This window comes from Bos javanicus, chromosome 27, assembly GCF_032452875.1.
Source record: "Bos javanicus breed banteng chromosome 27, ARS-OSU_banteng_1.0, whole genome shotgun sequence".
Lineage (NCBI taxonomy): Eukaryota > Metazoa > Chordata > Mammalia > Artiodactyla > Bovidae > Bos > Bos javanicus.
The window spans coordinates 44,176,291-44,193,763 of NC_083894.1; the positions used below are offsets into that span (position 1 = coordinate 44,176,291).

The 17,473-nt window shown below is 41.3% G+C and overlaps 1 protein-coding gene across 1 annotated transcript in view; it reads left to right on the top strand.

Moving 5' to 3' along the window:
• Positions 1–17,473, top strand: part of ZNF385D (zinc finger protein 385D) — a 992,080-nt gene that overhangs the window by 814,176 nt on the left and 160,431 nt on the right.

Consider the following 17,473-nt stretch of genomic DNA (forward strand, 5'->3'; position numbering starts at 1 on the left):
CCCATCCCAACACTAGTCCCTGGGTCCTTGTTTTAAAGGGAGGTAACCCGAGTCCTCATTTCAAAATGAGGAGTGCCCCTGGGTCAAGAGATCTGAAGCAGGCCTGGTTGGGAGTAACCAGAACAAAGAGGAGAGCTGAAACGCATGAGAAACACAGCACCCATGGCTGGAGGATGAGGCATCGGTGACCGGGGCTGCCTCCCCTGGGGCTTCAGATGTGCGTGGGGCACTGGGTCAGGTGCAGACCTGCCATGCAGGGGTCCCTTTGCAGCCAGCCAGCAGCTTGCTGTGCCGCCTGTTTCAGCTCTCCTTGTGCCTCAGCCACTGTGGGGCCCGGAGCACATCCAGAAAAGGGCCTGCCTAAGAGATCCACATTTTGGTTTGATTTAGATCAGTGGGCAGCTTTATGCTCTGGAAGGCTTTTCCCTCACGGAAGTTTTGTCCTTTGATTGACAGATTCTAACTGCTTTCTGCTTAGAAGAAAATGGAATAGGTTTTATTCTTGAAAGGTACCTGTTGCTGGGATTTGAAATCTTAAAATAGAAGTTGCCATTCCTTTCACATCTAAAAGATCTGACTTCAGAGCAGGAATCTGAGCAAACTAAAGCTTTACTGCAGAGATTTTTTAAAATCGTTTTCTTCCCAAAGCAGAAAATTACACGTGTTGCAATAATTGTTTTATTGTTTTGTTTTGTTTTTGCCAAAGACAAAAGTGAAAAAGAAGACTTTATGAGAAAATATAAATTCTAGTATAGGGGACACAGCAAAAAGAGGGAAACACAAGACACACTGATACACGGCCACTTACAGCAGGCATCAACTTTCTTCTCTTGATGTTTATTTTTAATTTTAAAATTAGCATGCTTTCAGCAAGGATACTAGATTATAATAGATAAATGGTGGTTTAGGTGGTTTAGTTGCTAAGTCGTGTCCGCCTCTTTGCCACCCTATGGACTGCAGCCCTCCAGGCTCCTCTGTCCATGGAATTCTCCAGGCCAGAATACTGGAGTGGGTAGCCAGCCATTCCCTTCTCCAGGGGATCTTCCCAACCCAGGGATCAAACCCAGGTCTCCTGCATTGCAGGTGGATTCTTTACCAACTGAGTTAAAAGGGAAGCCCCAGTAGATAAATAAGTTATCAAATTTGAACACAAATGGAATAATGGAGAATGGTATCGTTTAAGAGCAGGTCAGAGGAGCAGGATCTTGTCATGGAATTTCTGGAGAAGCCACAAGAATGTGAAGACCAAGTAGGAAATCTACATGATGGTTTCATGTGTCTCAGATAAGTTAAGAAAACTACAAATAAGCATCAGTTCACTTCAGTTCAGTTTCTCAGTCATGTCCAACTCTTTGCAACCCCATGAATCACAGCACGCCAGGCCTCCCTGTCCATCACCAACTCCTGGAGTTCACTCAGACTCACGTCCATCGAGTTGGTGATGCCATCCAGCTATTTCATCCTCTGTTGTCTCCTTCTCCTCCTGCCCCCAATCCCTCCCAGCATCAGAGTCTTTTCCAATGAGTCAACTCTTCACATGAGGTGGCCAAAGTACTGGAGTTTCAGCTTTAGCGTCATTCCTTCCAAAGAAATCCCAGGGCAGATCTCCTTCAGAATGGACTGGTTGGATCTCCTTGCAGTCCAAGGGACTCTCAAGAGTCTTCTCCAACACCACAGTTCAAAAGCATCAATTCTTCGGCACTCAGCTTTCTTCACATTCCAACTCTCACATCCATACGTGACCACAGGAAAAACCATAGCCTTGACTAGACGGACCTTTGTTGGCAAAGTAATGTCTCTGCTTTTGAATATGCTATCTAGGTTGGTCATAACTTTCCTTCTAAGGAGTAAGCGTTGTTTAATTTCATGGCTGCAGTCACCATCTGCAGTGATTTTGGAGCCCCCAAAAATAAAGTCTGATACTGTTTCCACTCTTTTCCCATCTATTTGCCATGAAGTGATGGGACCAGATGCCATGATCTTAGTTTTCAAATAAGCAGAAGTGATTATTATTAGAATTTGTTGTAATCTAGAAAATACACTGAGTCCTATGCAAATATAATCTCTCCTGATCTCCTGCAATATGCTGACATGTCACCTGTCATCTTAATTACAAACACTGAAGTTTAAAGAGTTTAAAAAAAAGTTTAAGGTTAGAAAAAAAATGAGGTGAATTCACTTGTGTCACGTCTCACTAATCGGAAGGGCTGAGAATTCAAAAGTTTGATTGATCTACGATGGGAATTTTATATAAAAATTGTAATGGCAGTGTAGTGGAACAAGGCAGGCAGGAGAACCATTGATACGAAAGGTTTTAGGCTAGATATTGGAGAAGGTGTTACACTTAGTAAGAACTAGGGTTGTGAAGGAATATGTGGGAAATAAACCCAAAGCAGCTCATGGACAGAGTGAATGATGCATTTAAGACTTGACAGTGGAGCTCCTGGTAAACTAAGTTTTAAGGTGTAACCCTAAGACTAAGTTGTCTGTGTGCGTGTGTGCTCAGTCACTCGGTTATGTCCAACTCTTTGCGGCCCCATGGACTGCAGCCCACCAGGCTCCTCTGTCCATGGGATTCTCCAGGCAAGAACGCTGGAGTGGGTTGCCATTTCTTGCTCCAGGGATCTTCCCAGCTCAGGGATCGAACCCTGGTCTCTGGCATCTCCTGCATCATGCCACCTGGGGAGCCCCACGACTAGGTTGATACTTACTAAATTAATCCCCTGTATGTTTTCTCTATAGGAGGATAGTGTAGTCAACACTTATGTGAAGTAGAAACCAAATTGATGTTCATATTAAACTTCATATGGTTGACTTTTAAAGTCAAACACTGATTATCATAGTATGCAATCATATATTCAATTCATTGCAAGTATGTCTGGGTAAATAATGATTTTAGAAACCTTTTAAATTTCTTTTACTTCATTCTGTTTCCTTAACCATGCAGTGATTCCTCCTTTTTCCCAAGAGGCATTTAGGAGCAAATAGACCCTGTCTTTCCTTTTGGGGAAAGAGAACCTTGTCTTCCCAGTGACTCCGCCTCCTCACTGTAGACATTTACCATGTGGAATTTCAGCTTATTACAATGTGCTTCAAAGAGAATGTGAAGACGCTCAAGAAACATTTTTCATACTTATTTTCCTGATGGGCCCTGACTAGCATGGGATGTGAAGATGCTGGACACATACTTAAAATTTCCATTTCCTTCTAAGAAGTATGGTCTAGTTGAGATTCATTTGTGTATATTGTGTGTAGTTATCTCCTTTATTAGAGAAAGATGTTGATAACCATTACAGAGTTTCAAGGGGGCCTCCAACACACCATCACAGCTGCATCCCTTCTACTCCCTGCCCTTTTCCATCCCTAAATGAAGAAAAAGGAGAAGTAGAAGGAATCACTGCCTTCGGTTAGTGAATTTTAATTCACTTAAATTCCTAATAGTATGAGCCATTTTTCAGTGGTTCTGTAGCATGAAAATTCAGTAGAAAAAAACCAGTGTAATTCATTTTTTATGGTGCATTTTGAAGGTTCTTTGTAAACATTCTTTCCTAAACTCTCTTTTTTTTAGATGAAATATTTGATGTCAGGGAATATTGGGTTGGACAAAAAATTCATTCAATGTTTTTGGCCAACCCAATATACTATTTTAGTATGGAAATTGTAAAGCATAATCAAATGTAAACATCATGTCCTTCCAATCCAGCTTAAGAAACTGAACATTTTAAGTTTTAAAATAATTTGTTTTTTGTCCCCTGCCTTCCAGTCAGAGGTATCCAAAATGTTTTATCCACAATTTCCATGTTTTACTTCATTCTTTTGGCCCTTAAGGATATACCTTTACATAAAGACTGATTTAATTCTGCCTGATTTTTGGCATCACAGAAATATCAGCATACCTAGGTAACTCCTCTGTTCCTTGTGTTTCCAGTTAGAACTGTGTGTCTGAGCTTCGTGTCTGTTGGCACGTTTAGCTGTATTTCCGTTCTTACCATGCTGAAAGTCTTGCAGTTATGGATGGGTCAGAGGGCGAGGTCGGTCTGCTCTCTTGCAGATGGACATCTGTGTCTGTGTTTCTGCTGGCGTGAAGTCCGCTCCTCTTAACATCCTTGTGCGTGGCTGTTTGTGCACAGACAACAAGAGTCTCTCTAGAGTCCATCCCTAGGAGTGGGAGGCTGGATAAGGCAGTTCTTGGTTCTCATCTTCACAGCAGAAGTTCTCCAGAAATGGTACCACTTTTTACTGCCACCTGTGGGTAAAGGATTCTTTTTGTTCTACGTTTTTTTCAAATGGTTGGTAGTATTGTACAATTTTTAAAAAAAATTATGTCAATTTCTTGTCTGAAAAATAAACTCTAAGGTAATTTTGTATTTTCAAAAATGTCCCTGAATACTAACAGAGTTGGTCAATTTTCTCTATATTTATTGGCTGCTTATTTTTCTTTTTCTGTGAAATACCCATTAAAATTTTTTTTCAATAGTATACTGGTGGTATTCCATGTAGGGTTTCATTTTTATTTTTAACTTTATTTGTTATTTTGTTTAGTTTATTAATTGGAGGATAATTGCTTTACAATGTTGTGTTGGTTTCTGCTGTACTACAATGCGAGTCAGTTATGAAGTGAAGTGAAGTGAAAGTCACTCAGTCGTGTCCAACTCTTTGAGACCCCACGGACTGTCCATGGGATTCTCCAGGCCAGAGTACTGGAGGGGGTTTGCCTTTCCCTTCTCCAGGGGATCTTCCCAACCCAGGGATTGAACCCAGGTCTCCTGAACTGCAGGTGGATTCTTAACCAGCTGAGCCACCAGGGAAGCCCAAGACCACTGGAGTGTGTAGCTTATCCCTTCTCCAGGGGATCTTTCCGACCCAGGAATTGAACTGGGTAGATTAAAGAATCTACCTGACAATGCAGGGGATGCAAAAGATGTGGATTTGATCCCTGGGTTGGGAAGACCCCCTGGAGGAGGAAATGGCAATCAACTCCAGTATTCTTGCCTGGAGAATCCCATGGACAGAGGAGCCTGGTGGGCTACGGTCCACAGGGTTGCAGAGTCAGACATGACTGAGCATGCACATTTGTATATAAAATAGACCACAAGGGCCTACTGTGCAGCACAGGTAACTACACTCAATACTGTCTAATAACCTGTGTGGGAAAAGAATTTGAAAATGAATAAATACATGGTGTATAAGTGAATCACTTTGCTGTACATGTGAAACTAATACATTGTAAATCAACTGTACTCCAATATCAAATAAAAATGTTAAAAAATTATATGTGCTAACAACAGGTTTTATATAAGATATGTAGCAGATACATAGGATATTAGCAAATCACAGCAGTTTAAAAGTGCATGCAATGCAACATTGAGGTTCAGTTTTAGTAATTTTGGGTGTAATTGAAGACATGAGAATGGATGATATGGAATAGGTTCTTGATAAAATTACTCGAGATTTCTCCGGGAGCATTGATCTTTCTGGGGAAGGCAGAGGGAAAAGATCAAAATGGAGCCAGAAGACATGAGAGTCAGGGGAGAAAGAGGAACAGTAGCATCTGAAGGGAGAGAGGACCTAGAAGGGAGGGCTTCTCCACGCGTTTGCAGATGTTCCTTGGAGAATATTCTGTGGTCCCCCTTGGATGCCCAGTGTGAACGCCCAGAAGCTGATGGTGCCCATCAGCCCCTGGCAGGCACTGTGCCTGCTGACACAAACGCAGGAGAGAGTCCCTGGTCTCCATCAGTGCACCTCCAGCAAGGCAGAAAGATGAGTGTAGAGATAACCACAGTACAAGACAATATTATGATAATTACTGTAGAACACAAGGGAGAAACTAGTGAATTTTGTTGATGATGGGTCATATAAGCCTCCTTAGTGGGAGAAAAGTGGTAAGTTAGGAACAAAGTGTTTTTTTCTCTTAAAGACTTCTCTGTAATTTTAATTAGGTTCTTCTTTTCAGATTATCATCTCTTAGCTAAATGGAAAATTTCTGATGCATTACAATGACCAGCTTCTTTCAAAATTTTACTTTTATTCAAAAAACCCATGGTATTTTGTGATTTAATTTTTAGGAGTTATAGTGTCAATGGTTAGTTAAAGATAAGAATGTCCTTGTTTAACTGAAGAATATATGAATAACTATGTCTGTAAGAATAGTAAGAATTTATCAAAGAGTGCAGGATGTTATAGAGATAATTATTAAAAAATTTATTAAAGGACATTACAGAATAACTAAATAAATAAGAGCTATATCACAGTTATGGACAGAAAGATATGAAATAATGAAAATCTCTCTATTCTTTCTAAATCAAACTACATGGTCAGTATACTGTGAATCAAGTAGCTATGAGATTTTTTTTCACAGACACAAAAGGGTGGTTCTAAAACTGGGGTGAATCTAAAATTGACATAGGAGAGGAATTACCAAAAATAAATAAAGCATCCTTAAAGACCGAGAATCTGGAGAGACCCAGGCATGTCGGACATCAACCCTTATAGCAAACGATGCAAATTCAGTACACAAGACTGCCATCCTCACCCAGAGAGAAAGAAACAGACCAAAGAAACAGTCAGGATGCCACGAACAGATCCATTTTCAAAATGCAGCGTGCTCATGCACCCACTCAGTCAGATTGTGTTATGGGGTGCTGACCAATGCCTGGCATTTTCTAGGTGGTGGGGTTCCCACAGTAAACAAAACAGAAAGAGTCCTTTCTCTGCATTGCGTTGTGTTATAATGGGGGCGGGGGTCACACAGTCAAACAGAGTAAGGGCAATGGAGCAAAGTGAAGTGGGAGAGGGATTGAACAGATTTGGGGAAGTGTCGGTTTTTAAATACGGATGGCTGTGGTCTCTGAATGAGAGACGAAGCCTGACGGAGGTGAGAAAAGGCAGGCATGGCCCCCGGAGGGCACATGCTTGGGCAGCAGGTGGAGACTTTCCGGGGGAGCGTTGCTCAGGCAGGCATGTCTGTCATGAGCCGGAGGCACAGCGGCCAGGCAGGGGCTGGGCTGGGCCGTCACGGGCTTCTGTGTGAGGAGGATGGAGCTGGATTTCTCCCTCACACTAGACACAGAGTCTGACCTGTAGATTAGAGACTTCACTGTGAATGGCAAAACTTTAAGAAAACATTTTAATGGCCTTGAGGTAGGAAATTTTTTTTAATTTAAATCAAATAAGTTCAAATAACTTTGAAACTAAGAACATTTGTTCATCAAAAGTCCCTATAAAGACAGCAAAAAGACAGGTCACAAATCTGACAAAAGACTGTGTTAGTGGCTCAGCTGTGTCTGACTGTTGGGACCCCATGGACTGTAGCCCACCAGGCTCCCCTGTCCGTGGGGTTCTCCAGGTGAGAACAGTGGAGTGGGCTGCCATGCCCTCCTCCAGGGATTGTGGAACCAGGGTCTCCCACAATGGATAGCAGGCGGATTCTCTATGGTCTGAGCCACAGGGGAAGCTCATAGGAATAATAGCCTTAATAGGTAAAGGGCTCTAACCATTCAGGAAACAGAGAGCTAGAGGAAGTTACCATATAACACGGGAGCTCAGCCCGGCATGCTGTGATGGCCTGGGGGTGGCTGGGGGGAGAGGCCAGATCATGGCAACTGACCCCGAGAGCTCAGTTGGAGAGTAGTCTGCCTGCAGTGTGGGAGAGAGGGCCACCCTGGAAGCTCCCTTCTTTACGTACGGTGTGTGTGTTAACCCCGACGTCCCAACCTCCGTCCCACACCACCTTCCGCCTTGGGTAACCGTAAGTCTGTCTTCCACTTCTGCCAGTGTGCTTCTGTTTTGTAAATAAGTCACTTGTATCATTTTTTCAGATTCCACGTACAGTTCAATGTCGTCCCAATAGAGCACATTCCCTGCCCACGGATGCGTCTACACACGCACCTTTCTGAAATGTGCCACATTTCCCTGAGCACACGGAACGCTAGAGTCCTCACCATCAGTTCCCCAGATGAGAAGCATCCGTCTTTGTCGGGTTTTATTTCAAACAGATGATGCTGACCTCTCTTCTCAAATTCTCCCCAGCCCTCCCCCCAATCTCCCAATTGCTCCTGGCTAAATTACAACCGATATTGTTCTGATGGACTTCTGAAACAGGCCTTGGTCTGTCTTCCTGACTCCAGACTGATTTTTGACCTTTAGGTTCTTGTCTAAATTATTTTTCTAAATATACAAATATTATTACATATACTTTTAAAAAATGAATATTTATTGGAATATAGTTGGTTTACAATATTGTGTTAGAGTCTGCTTACAACAAGTGAATCAGTTATATATATGTATATATATATTCACTCTTTTTTTAGACTATTTTCCCATATATGTCATTATAGAGTATTGAACAGAGTTCCCTGTGCTACACAGTAGGTTCTTTTCAGTTATCTGTTTTATATATAGTTCAGTTCAGTTCAGTTCAGTCACTCAGTCCTGTCTAACTCTGCCACACCATGGACTGCAGCATGCCAGGCCTCCCTGTCCATCACCAACTCCTGGAGTTTTCTCAAACTCATGTCCATCGAGTCGGTGATGCCATCCAGCCATCTCATCCTCTGTTGTCCCCTTCTCCTCCTGCCCCCAATCCCTCCCAGCATCAGGGTCTTTTCCAATGAGTCAGCTCTTCACATGAGGTGGCCAAAGTACTGGAGTTTCGGCTTGAACATCAGTCCCTCCAATGAACACCCAGGACTGATATCCTTTAGGATGGACTGATTGGATCTCCTTGCAGTCCAAGGGACTCTCAAGAGTCTTCTTCAACACCACAGTACAAAAGCATCAATTCTTCAGTGCTCAACTTTCTTCACAGTCCAGCTCTCACATCCATACGTGACCACTGGAAAAACCCTAGCTTTGACTAGACAGAGCTTGTTGGCAGAATAATGTATCTGCTTTTTAATATGCTGTCTAGGTTGGTCATAGCTTTTCTTCCAAGGAGCAAGTGTCTTTTAATTTCATGGCTGCAGTCACCATCTGCAGTGATTTTGGAGCCCAAGAAAATAAAGTCAGTTATTGATTCCATTGTTTACCCATCTATTTGCCATGAAATGATAGGACTGGATGCCATGCTCTTAGTTTTCTGAATGCTGACTTTTAAGCCAACTTTTTCACTCTCCTCTTTCACTTTCATCAAGAGGCTCTTTATTTCTTCTTCGCTTTCTGCCATAAGGGTGGTGTCATCTGCAAATATGAGGTTTTTTATATTTCTCCCAGAAATCTTGATTCCAGCCTGTGCTGCTTCCAGCCCAGCATTTTGCATGATATACTCTGCACATAAGTTAAATAAGCAGGGTGACAATATAGAGCTTTGACATAAGCCTTTCCTGATTTGGAAGTAGTCTGTTGTTCCCTGTCCAGTTCTAACTGTTGCTTCTTGACCTGCATACAGATTTCTCAGGAGGCAGGTAAGATGGTCTGGTATTCCCATCTCTTTAAGAATTTTCCACAGTTTATTGTGATCCACAGAGTCAAAGACTTTGGTGTAGTCAATGAAGCAGAAGTAGATGTTTTTATGAAACTCTTGCTTTTTTGATGATCCAGCGGATGTTGGCAATTTGATCTCTGGTTCCTCTGCCTTTTCTAAATCGAGCTTGAACATCTGGAAGTTCACAATTCACATACTGTTGAAGCCTGGCTTGGAGAATTTTGAGCATTACTTTGCTAGCATGTGAGATGAGTGCAGTTGTGCAGTAGTTTGGTGTGTATATATAAATATCAATCTCTCAATTTGTCCAGCCCCAGCTTCCCCCTTGGTTACCATCGGTTTGTTTTCTGCATCTGTGACTGTTTCTGTTTTGTAAATAGGTTCAGTGGTACCATTTTTTAAAGTCCATGTATGAACGTTCTCTTATGGTACTTTTCTTTCTCTGTCTGACTGATTTCACTTTGTATGATAATCTCTAGGTCCATCCATGTTGCGGAAAATGACATTATTTCATTTCATTTTATGGCTGAGTAAACCTAGACAGAGCTTCCCTAGTGGCTCAGATGGTAAAGAATCTGCCTGCAATGCAGGAGACCCAGGTTCAATCTCTGGGTCGGGAAATACCCTGGAGAAGGGAACGGCAACCCACTCCAGTGTTCCTGCCTGGAGAATTCCATGGACAAAGGAGCCTGATGGGCTAGAATCCATTTGGGTGCAAAGAGTCGGACACAACTAAGTGACTAATACTTTCACTTTTCAAACCTAGTCAGTGTATTAACAAGTGGAGATATCACTTTGCAAACAAAAGTCCCTATAGTCAAAGCTATGGTTTTTCCAATAGTCATGTCAGGATGTGAGAGTTGGACCATAAAGAAGGTTAAACACTGAAGAATTGATGCTTTCGAACTGTGGTGCTGCAGAAGACTCTTGAGAGTCCCTTGGACTGCAAGGAAATCAAACCAGTCAATCCTAAAGGAAATAGACCCTGAATATTCATTGGAAGGACTGATGCTGAAGCTGAAGCTCCTATACTTTGGAGCTGAGGTGAAGAGCCAGCTCATTCGAAAAGACCCTGATGCTGGAAAAGATTGAGGACAGGGGGAGAAGTGGACAACAGACAGTGAGATGGTTGGATGGCATCACCAACTCAATGGACTTGAGTTTGAGCAAACTCCGGGAGATGGTGAAGGACAGGGAACCCTGGTGTGCTCTGGTCCATGAGGGTGCAAAGAGTAGGACATGATTTAGCAACTAACCATTATTCTGTTGATGGACACTTAGGTTGCTTCCATGTCCTGGCTATTATAAATAGTAGTTACATAAACCTGGTAGCTCTTATGGTAAAGAATCTGCCTGCAATGCAGGAGACCCGGGTTCAATCCCTGGGTCAGGAAATCCCCTGCAGAAGGAAATGGCAACCCACTCTAGTATTCTTGCCTGGAGAATTCCATGGACAGAGGAGCCTGGCGGTTACCATCCATGGGGTCACAAAGAGATGGACACACGAGTGAGCACCTAGCACTTCATCCTCTAGAATTAGATGTTTTCTTATAGCTTAACATTGCTGCAAGGACGAAAGTACAAGCTCATCAGCCCAGCACATGTGGCGTGCACGTGCCCCCATTTCCCTCACTCTTTTCACGTCTTCCACTCACACTGTTCTCCTCTCACACCTAAATTTTAAATGTTTACTGACAGCGTCACATTCTTTTATACCTTAACATGGGTTGTTTCTCTTATGCTTGTCATTTCCCTCTAAATGATTCCTGCTCATTGAGCACACATAGGGTCATTCATGTGCAGCCTTCTGGGATACCCCACACCAGTAAAGATCTCCTCTGACACTTTGCTCAGGTGTTTATTTTCACACTTGCTGATTTGAGCTAAAATGTATGTATGTTTTTCTAACTGTATTCTAAGTTCCTTTCTGAAGACTGGAGCTATTTGTTTTGCATTGTACCTTCCTCTGGAGTTAGAGTGCATATCCTTCTGACGAACATGTAATGACGATCCAGAAACCATCTCTGGCCGCTTCCCAGGGCATCCTTCCCTGTCCTTGACAGCTTGCAAGCCTAAATGGTCAAGGTCTTGTCAAACTGATGAACCTTCCCAATTAATCTTAAATTCATTGCTTTCTGTTTGTTGTCACATTAACTAATGTCTCAACAATCAATCCAGAATATTTTTAAATGATTCTATGTTTCAACCATTATCTTATCAGCCCTGGAGAATGAGCATAGGCGTTATTATTTCTCCCATAAATATCTAGAGGATGAGAGTATCTGGAAACTACAAAATCATTGTGGATCCTGGACATGTGTGCCTCTGTATCAAGTGCTTCACATATATTATCTCATTTAATCCTCTTAGTACTCTTTCCTAAGGCCAAAAGGTGCGTAGGTGGCCATTCTAGAATGTGAATGCAAGTCCGTCCACTGCAAGATCTGTCCTCCAGGACACCTCGTTGTTCCAGAGCTGCTCTCGGCTCCGCCTCCCAGAGCTCACGTCTGCCCTTCATCGCCTGTTGAGCCCTGGGTTGTTTCTGTTGTAGCCCCTGTGGATTTATATGAGAGAGAGCGAATGCTTACAGGAGCACTTGCCAGGCCCTGTTATCCCATACAGGGTCTTTTCCTGTTCATTGTTTTGAAATTGCTTGAAATTCAGTTTAGGAGCCTGACGCTTGATCTGTGCTGGGTTTTTCTGAAGAGTTCACATTTCCATCCCAAACCACTCAGGCAGCCAGATTTTTTTCTTCTGTATCCCCCAGGTAATTAGCAGAAGTCTTAGCATTAGTGCCTTATCTTCACTGTGATTGCTCTTCTCATGTTGGCTTTTTTTTTTTTTTAGCTAAGAACTCTTTACTGAATGCAAATTACTTTCAGAAAGTTCACTTAAAATACAAATAAATTCAGCAACACAGGAAGAGTAAAAATGTCATTTTTTTTGCTGTCATGAATTATTTTCATGATGAAAAGAATTACATAGTCTAAGAAGTGATGGAAAGCATCTTCCTTTAAGATTTCCTGAAGATTTCAGAGCAAGTGACATGATCCTGAATCAATATTCTTGATATTGAAATATTATTTAGAAGAGTGGTTATTTTAAATGGAATAGATTTTCTGATTAAATATGAGCAAGAATAATCCTTTACCTGCAAACTATAATTTATTGATATCAAATATCAGGTATTTTGGACTACTGTTTTTTTTTTTTTAAGGAGCCAAGTTTCTTTTATTCAGATTTTTAAAATTTAAAACACATTTAGGTAAAACCTCTAGTTTTTATTTCAAAATGAGGCAAACATGGTACAAACACAACTTCTTTTCTCTGAAGATATCCTTGAAATGAAGCTAAAAGAAATTTTAAAAAGAGAGAGAGACACACAAAAGAACAGAGGTGTTTTGGGTCAGCATGGATTTAAAAAAGCATCTCCGGATGCCAGACGGTGGAAAGGTAGTGCACAGAAAAAGAAAGAAGAGAAAAGTATGAAGTCAGAACCTTGGGGAAAGTCTGGGCTTAGGGTTTGCAGATACCATGTTGAATGAATAAAGCAAACAGTATCAGACAGGTGGGACTTAAAACATGAGGATTGATTGAAAGGAGGAAACTTTTAAATTAAGATAAATACACATTTTTATAGGGAAAGAAAGACAACAAAGAACAATAGAAATGTATATTTTATATATATAGCAGTTGAAAACAATCATCTTAAGCAATTTATTGGTAATAAGAAAGTAGAAGCCACTTTGCTTGAAGCTAAAGCACTGTCCTTTGAATGGGCCAGTTTTATAACATTATCACTTGGAAAATGTATAATCTAATCCTATCACCCTGATAGGATGATATCAGGATGATCTGTCATCCTATCAACCCTGATCAGTAGACAAAAATATTGATGATGTCAAAACAATGATAATGCTGTTTTTGAGCTTTTAAATTTTAGATTCATCCTTGAATAAAGCCTGGAAAAATGGGTAGTAGTTAGAGTACAAAATATTTCGGTTAGAAGAGTTTGAATGTCTAATAGCGTATGTGTAGTTGAGAGAATTTGGAAATTTGAAATCAAGGAAGAAAAGATGTACAAAAAAGAGTAACTTCAAGCAGGGAATTTGAAATCCTGACTCAAGTTAATGGAACCATGCATAAATATGGAAACATGCATAGTTGTAAAATAATAATAGAATATTTAACTTAATAAAATTTGAAAATGTTTGTAGATGAGTATGAAAAGAAAGAAAGTAGTAAAGTAAGTGTGATCTTTACTAGTGTCTATAAATGGATTAATATGTTATTTAGAGCTGTGATATCAATTGGCATAAAATAATAATAATGAACATTTCATTTCAAGCATTTATTAATATCTCTGGGCTGAAGCTCTTTGTACTCCTGGGTTTGTTACCATGTGCATATTATTTGATAACATAAACGAAAATAGAAAAGAAATTATAGCACAGTTTTCTGAGAGTCCCTCTGGAAGAAGACTGGAAGTGCATGGGAATTACAAAATGTACTAGTTAGTGTTCCAGCTAACAAAATAACTTTTTAAATCAGAGGTTCTCAACATGCTTGCTCCTGGGAATCCAGCTGAGATTTGCAAGCCCCTTCAAGCTGTGTGAAGAGAGTGTAAGTTTATATTTTACTTTGGATAGTTTATGTAGAAAGCTGCCAGTCATCCAATGGCATTGTATTTGGGGTTTTTCAAAAGTATATACAAGCGTTTCTATATGGTAGACACCATTAAGTGTTTAAAATACAACCAGATGCAACTATACCTTTAGTGTTAAAGAGGTCCTTAGGTACTGGGGTACTTGGGTGCCTTTACCTGGGTTCAGATGGATTTGATCCGAAGGATTTCTGGGCAGACAAGATAGCTCAACTTCATCATTCCATGACCTGAACAATTGAGAACCTCTTTGCCAACCACTTAACTATCACTATACCTGATTCAAGCTTTTAACTACAGTTCAACTTGGCAGTGGTTCCTTTAAGTCCTTAACAAAGGCCAGAAGTGAAAAACAGGCAGGGTCCTGAAAGATGTAAAGAGAAGTGAAACAATACTTTAACAACACCCTGGAGATTAAAAATAGCCTACCGTGTCATTTGCTAACAAGCAAGTCAATTGTTGGAAAGACTTTAAAATATCCCTTGTTTATTGTAGGTTGTTCTGGCTTAGTTTTCCTCATCAGTTCTTCTTTTTAAAAAAATTTTTAACGTGTGTGTATTTCTGCTGTCTTTTGCCAATTCCCTAGAACCCTAAATACAGACCCAGTTTTCAAGTTGATTTTGGAAGTTTGTTGAGCTCTGACACATGTTTGAGAGTAAGTTTGATATGTAGGAGGAGCATCAGTTTTTAATAAACCTGAGTTTAAATCTTGGAGCTGCAAATCATTTATCCTAGCTATTCCATGGATTTTACTTATGTAAAACAAGGATAATAGCACACCCCTTTTAGAATTCTTTGGCTAAACATTATTTATTTCTGGGAAAGAAGACTGGTCTCCAGGAAACAACTGGTGAAATATCTTAATCATAGGAGGTTGCTTCTCTAATTTTATCTATTTGTCTTTGGTGTGCGGGGTCTCCATTGCTGCACCTGGGCTTTGCTCGAGTTGCCATCAGGGGCTCTTCCCTAGTTGTGATCAGGGCTCCTCCCCGTTTGTGATCAGGGCTCTTCCCTAGTTGTGATCAGGGCTCCTCCCCGGTTGTGTTCAGGGCTCCTCCCTATATGTGATCAGGGCTCTTCCCTGGTTGTGTTCAGGGCTCCTCCCTATATGTGATCAGGGCTCTTCCCCGGTTGTGTTCGGGGATCCTCCCCGGTTGTGAGCAGGGCTCCTCCCCGTTTGTGATCAGGGCTCCTCCCCTGTTGTGAGCAGGGCTCCTCCCCAGTTGTGATCAGGGCTCTTTCCCGGTTGTGATCAGGGGCTCCTCCCTGGTTGTGATCAGGGCTCATCCCCATTTGTGATCAGGGCTCCTCCACAGTTGTGATCAGGGCTCCTCCCTAATTGTGAGCAGGGCTCCTCCCTAGATGTGATCAGGGCTCCTCCCCAGTTGTGATCAGGGCTCCTCCCCATTTGTGATCAGGGGCTCCTCCCTGGTTGTGAGCAGGGCTCTTCCCTATATGTGATCAGGACTCCTCCCTAGTGGAGATTCCTGGGCTGCTCGTTGCGATGCCTTCCCTTGTTGCAGAGTGTGGCTCTAGGGTGTGGGCTCTGTAGTTGTGGCACAGGGGTTAGTTGCCCTGCGGCATGTGGGATCTTCTGGATCAGGGATAGCAGGCTTCTGCATTGACAGGCTAATTTTTCCCCCCACTGAGCCACCAGGGAAGCTGGGAAGTTGGTTCTGTTACCAAGGTTCTGACCAATATTTCTTAGACATCCCCTATGGAGCCTCTTAAGCCTTCAACTAATTTGCCTTGTGTTGGGATCTCAATCTATACTTTTAACAAGCTCCCCAGATGATTCCTGATGTATTGCCAGGGTTGAGAATGGTTGCCTTAAATATGTGGCATGCATTTTAAGAGCTATTATTGTTTTTCATTTTTTCAACATGCAAGTTTATTTTGAATATCTACATCAAGACCCTCAAACGCAGTCAACTTCAGATGACAGTGCAAATTTTCTAGACAATCGAACTGTGTGGCTTCAACCAAGAATCATATCTTCGGCCGCCTTTTTCTCCTTAAAATGCTTGGCAGCAGCTGAGTGGCTGCTTTTACTTATCTAATTACTTCTTTCAACAATAAACATTTTCTGAGCATTTTCTGTTTTCAGGTACTTGTTTTTCAAAGATGAGCAAAACTGACTACATCTTTTGCAGTCTTGGGAAGGGAGGACTGTAAACAGAATATCTGGGAGATGAATACTGTACGACAGGACGTGGGAATGTGTAGCGTGTTGTGAGAATGGGGAGGAGGGCTATTTGGCTCCGTCGGCTATGAGACCAGAGGGGCTTTTCTTGGAAAGAGAGCATTTTGGAGGAACAGGCAGGAATTACACATGTACTATGTAAGCAATAAAGATTGGAGGAAAGAAAGAACCCTACAAAAGATAGGAAGGCAATAAATCACACCAGATTATGCAAGAACTTGCCAGTAAATCTGTATTACTGGAGCAGAATATCACAGGCCAGAAGGAATGGGAGTGAATCCAAAGACACGACCCGGGTTAGATTGTGGAGGCAGTGCTTGCCAACACAAAATGCCTCTGATGGCATGGATTCCACATTGCTGGTTAATAAAAATAAGCATATGGGGCACCTATAGGGGATGGGGGAAATGTGTGTGTAAATTACTGAATGAATATTTCAGTGCAAGGAGTAGAATAAGTCAAGGAAGTATCAAGTCTAGCCCAAACACAGAATAGAAGAAATTGAGTCCTGCCAAATTCAAAAGAGTGAGAGATTTTATGTAGGGACTGTACCAACTGGTACATGAATTGGTACATAAATGATATGTATGCATGTGTATACACACACAAACATATGCACAGACATTTGCAATTTTGAGCACAACATAAAGAGAAGTAAAGATATTCTCATGTGCTTAATTCCATATATACCCTGTTATCTTGGGATTTTCATGCTAGAAGAGATCATATAAATTACTTATGGAGATGGAATTTATTTAAAAAGAACCACCCCACACACTATTATGCATTCTTAAAGTGATTAAAGATTGATTTACAAAAGGAAACAACAAGCATAGAAGCAAGAAGAAAAGGGACATTGTAAAACATGTACCCCCGAATTTATGTCTTTTCTACTTTAACCAAACATTTAAAACCAGGATAGTTGCTCACATAGCTCATATCAATGTTTCATTGTTTAATTTTTCTATAGCCTTTACAACTTTCATTTTGTGACATTTTCAAATTACCTCATCATTTGTAGTATAGATAGTATATAGTATGAGTGAGTGCAAGTCGCTCAGTTGTGTCCAACTCTTTGCAACCCCATGGACTGTATAGTTCATGGAATTCTCCAGGCCAGAATACTGGAATGGGTAGCCTTTCCCTTCTCCAAGAGATCTTCCTAACCCAGGGATCAAACCCATGT